Source organism: Pongo abelii, chromosome 9 (assembly GCF_028885655.2).
Source record: "Pongo abelii isolate AG06213 chromosome 9, NHGRI_mPonAbe1-v2.0_pri, whole genome shotgun sequence".
In the NCBI taxonomy this organism is placed as follows: Eukaryota; Metazoa; Chordata; class Mammalia; order Primates; family Hominidae; genus Pongo; species Pongo abelii.
In genome coordinates, this window is record NC_071994.2 from 15,847,976 (window position 1) to 15,852,909 (window position 4,934).

The following is a 4,934-nucleotide window of genomic DNA, read 5'->3' on the forward strand; positions in this document are numbered from 1 at the left end:
CTTTTTCTTTTTGGAACTAGGAGACTGGGAAATGGTTAGCGAGAAGGAAGATATTTTGGATGGCTAATGTTGACAAATACTTGTAGTTCATACAAAGTTTGTTCCATTAATATCACAGCAATGGAAATGTTTGGGATTTCAACTTCTACCCTTAGACACAACTCCCAGGCTATATTTGACAGCTATTTTCTACCTTCAAGGTTCCCCATGACTTTCTTTCTAACGTGAATACATTTGAATAAACATGTGTTTTGGTTGGGGGATGTTCTAATGATCTAGAAAGAATGATAGCTATAGAATCTTAAAGAGAGCATACAGTGCCTGAGGCAAAAAATTCTATTGGTTATTTACCATTTGGCTGAAGACTTAATGCTTTGCTTTCCCTGAACTGGCCTACTGTTAACTGGAAGCCTTACCAATAATATAAATAGTCAACATATTTTAAATATTACATGTATTTTATACTGTATTTTTACAACAAAGTAAGCTAGAGGAAAATGTTATTAAGAAAGTCATAAGGAAAATAAAGTATTTACTATTCATTGAGTGGAAATAGATCATCATAATGACCTTCATCCTCATTGTCTTCATGTTGCATAGGGGTTTTTAGAAATACTGGCTTGTGTAGGCTGAGGAGGAAGAATAAGAGGAGGGATTGGTCTTGCTGTCTCAGGGGTAGCAGAAGTAGGAGAGTTGGAGGAAATGGAGGGGGAGACAGGATTGGCAGGCTGACTCAGTCTTTATGAAAATAAATCATAATTTCTGCCTGAATTTTTCCCCTTTTCATTTCTCTAAAAATGTTTCTATATGGTGTCAAACCCTATACCATTTGCTTTAGTTTCAGTGCTTGTATCATAGAAGGGTCCATGTCATAAAAGAAGTCAAAAGCAGTCTTGAGTAACTGGAATCCTTCTGCCTGATTGTCTAATGCCAATATGTCTTCTGGCAATGCTTCTTCTATGTCTTCTTCTTCATTATCTGGCACTTGTCTGGAAGCACTCATCTCCATCAAGCTGTTTTCTGTTAATTCCTCTGATGTTGTGTTCACTAGCTTTTGAATGTCTCTGAGATCCATATCTTGAACCCCCCCTCACTATTATTAGATGCCCACAATCTCTTTCATGATTTTCTTGGTTGGCTCTGTCATAAATCCTGTGAAGTAAAGCACAATGGCTGTACACCATTTTCTCCAGCAGGAATGTATTGTTTGGGGCCTGATGGCTTCCACAGTTTTTTTCTGTAACAATGACAGCATCTTCAATGATGTAATTCTTCCAGACTTTCACAATGTCCTCTCAGTTAGGGCCCTTTTCCATAGTGTTGACAATCTTTTCATAGAGTATCTTGTATAATGAGACTTGAAGGTCACTGTGACCCCCTGATCTAGAGGCTAAATTAGAGACATTGTTTTTGAGTGCAAGTAGACCACTTTGATGCCTTTGGTGTTGAACTCATGGGGTTCTGGGTTGTCAGGGGCATTGTCCAATATCAAAATATTTTTTTTAGAGGAAGTCCCTTACTGGCAAGGTACTTCCTGACTTCACAAAGCGTCCATTCTGGAACTAATCCAGAAAAAGCATTCTCATTATCTACACCTTCTTGTACAACCGAAAGACTGGCAGCTGGTGTTTATCATTTTTCCCTTTGAGGCTTGGGAGTTAGCAGCTTTATAGATAAGGGCAGTCCTGATCATAAACCCAATGGCATTTGCACAAAACAGTCAAGTTAGCCTATCCTGATACTTGCTTCTCTTCTTTATTAATAAATGTCCTTTGTGGCATTCTCCAACACCCCAGAATAGGGCGCTTTTGTCTTCATCAAAAATCTCTTCAGGCAGATATCTTTTCTGTTTAATGATTTTTTTCTTAATGGTGTCTGGGAATTCATCTGCTTCTCTTGGTCAGCAGAAGTTGCTTTTCCTGTTATCTTGACATTTTAAAAGCCAAACCTTTTTTGAAAATTATCCAGTCATTCTTTACTAGCATTAAATTCTCCAGCTTTAGATTCTTTACCTTTCTTTGGCTTTAAGCTGTCATATAATGACTTCTCTTTTTCTGGAATCATATTAGAGTCTACAGGTATGCTTTTTGTGTAGCAATCCTGCACCCACATAAAAGTTGCATTTTCAGTATGAGATAAAAAGGTATTTCACAGAAAGTATAAGGATTTTGTACCTGCTGGAGTAGCTGCAGTGACAGCTTCATGAATTTCCTTTTCTTTTGTTCACAATGGTCCTTGTGCTGGATTCATTTATCTTATAATGGCAGGCAACTGTAGCTGCAGACCTCAATCTGTGGTATATATCAAACAATTCAACTTTTTCTTGTGATGTCGTGACTATTTTTCTGCTTCTTGGGAGCACTTCCAGAATCACTAGTAGCACTTTGTATTGGTTCCATGGTGTTATTCAAGGTTTATGATACTGTACTAAGCACAATGAAAAATATCTGAGAACCATGAGAGATAACTTTTTACTGCTATACACATTTTTTTGGAGAGATGAATTTCCCACATGAGGATAACTAGCCTCGCAAAGCACTTTAAGCAGATAATTTCAACACTTGAGCTCACTGCAATAGCAACAGGAGGTAGTTTCAACATTATTACAGCAGTACAGTATGTACCACAGTTAATTATGTGCAGTTATGATTTAATACTGAATCTTTATGTTTGTTTATATTTCCCTCATTTGTGAATGGCACCATGAATGGTTGTGTCTGTGAATGTAAGTTTTGATAAATTTTAACTTTTTACAACAGTGTTAAGAGATGAGGCCCAATGAAATGTGATTAGGCCATGAAGGTGGAGAGAATGGATTAATGCCATTATCAAGGGAGACAGTTCATTATAAAAGGGGGAAGTTGGCCCTCTTTTACTCTCTTTCTTGCCCTCTCTTTGCTCTTCTGTCATTGTTATGACACAGCAAGAAGTCCCTTGCCAGATGTTAGCCCCTTGATCTTGATCTTAGAATTTCCAGCTTCCAGAACTGTGAGCCAATAAATTTCTGTTCATTATACTTTTTTTAAAATTAACTTTTTATAATAGATCTTTGTATATTTTGTGATAACAAATGATAAAAGAGACTAATATCTGTATATATTTTATGTGGTTGTGACATACCTAACTTTGTCTTTATATTTTTGATATTTCTAGGTTATGTAATTTATTTGTGAATTGTTTTCAAATTGTTACAGATCTCTAAAATATTTTCCACTGTACTTATTGAAAAGAATTTCATGTATAAGTGGAGCTCCATAGTTCAAATCCATGTTGTTCAAGGGTCAACTGTATAGAGAAATGACAGAATTTTCTTAATTTAGCATATCTTCAAAGTCTCATGTATTTGTAAAACAGGAACACAAGAAATTAAGACATTTTAGGTGGTATCATACTAATTATGCTTATTTACTGTCTTTGTCCCCAAAGACAGCATGATAGTTATCTAAAAAATTTTCAGTAAAGTTTCATGATTGTGTATATGAAAGACACAAATTAACTCAACATTGATGATTCAAGGTTTTATATTTAGCCAGCTTCATGACTGAAAAAAATAGTGTTTCTTTTTCTTTTCTGGGAATAAACCCATTTCCTTCTCATTCCTTTTTCTCAGCAGATGGCACCAAGCAGATCCATGGAAGTGAGTGGGAACCACAACTCTGTGGCCATGTTTGTTCTCGTAGGACTCTCAGATGAAAAAGAGCTGCCACGCATCCTCTTTCCAGGCTTCCTGGTGATCTATCTTGTGATCCTGATTTGGAACATGGGTCTTATCATCCTCATCAGAATAGACTCTCACCTGCACACACCCATGTACTTTTTTCTCAGTTTCCTGTCATTTATAGACATCTGCTATTCTTCTACCATCAGCCCAAGGATGCTTTCAGTCTTCTTAAAAGATAAGAAGACAATTTCCTTCCTTGCCTGTGCCACTCAGTATTTTGTTGGGGCCTGGGTGAGTCTGGCTGAGTGCTGCCTCTTGGTCACCATGGCCTGTGACAGATATGTGGCCATTGGCAGCCCCCTGCAGTACTCAGCAATCATGGTCCCTAGTGTCTGTTAGACGGTAGCTGGAGTCTATGGGGGTGGATTCCTTAGTAGCTTAGTTCATACAGTCCCTTACTTTAATCTCTACTACTGTGGGCCAAATATCATTCAACATTTCTTCTGTAACATACTTCAGATTATTTCCTTGTCTTGCTCCAACCCCTTTATCAGCCATATGATTCTTTTTCTGGTAGCTATTTTTGTTGGGTTGGTCTCTTTGCTTGTTATCCTTTTGTCTTATGGTTTCATTGTAGCTTCCATACTGAAAATATCATCAACCAAAGGTCGTGCCAAGGTCTTCAATACCTGTGCCTCCCACCTGGCAGCTGTGGCTGTCTTCTATGGCATAGCCCTTTCTGTGTACATGCATGCTAGCTCTAGCCACTCCATGAAGCAGGACAAGGTGCTCTCAGTGTTCTATGTTATCCTTATCCCCATGTTAAACCCTCTGATCTATAGTTTGAGGAACAAGGAAATCAAAGGGGCCCTCAAGAGGGTGACAAATGGAGCAACACATTTACATTAGTAAGAACAACATTTGGGTAGATATTGCTATTTCTATAACGAAGATAGAAACAAGAATATGTAAGTGACTCTTTGTATGTCACAAGAATAGCTAGGTAGAGAGAAGAAGTACAAACTTTACTTCCTGGATTTCTGGTGCCATTGTAGTCAGCCACCACCAAGTGATCTGTTTGAGACAGTGTCACTGACATTGAATACAGTTTAAAAAGTCAGTTTCCATGATGAGAACCCAGGTAGATTAAACCCTAAAATGTGATTATGTTTTTGAGAACAAATGGCTGGTAAATATTATGTGTAGAGAAATGACAAGAACTTAGGATGCCATACTGTGTTTTCTTCATTTCTTTTCTTTTCTTTTTTAACTT

General features: G+C 37.5%; 1 pseudogene; it reads left to right on the forward strand.

Annotated features, from left to right (window-relative positions):
• Nucleotides 1-3,613: 3,613 nt before the first annotated feature.
• On the forward strand, nucleotides 3,614-4,570 carry LOC100435553 (olfactory receptor 5A1-like; annotated as a pseudogene).
• The last annotated feature ends 364 nt before the right edge of the window (nucleotides 4,571-4,934 follow it).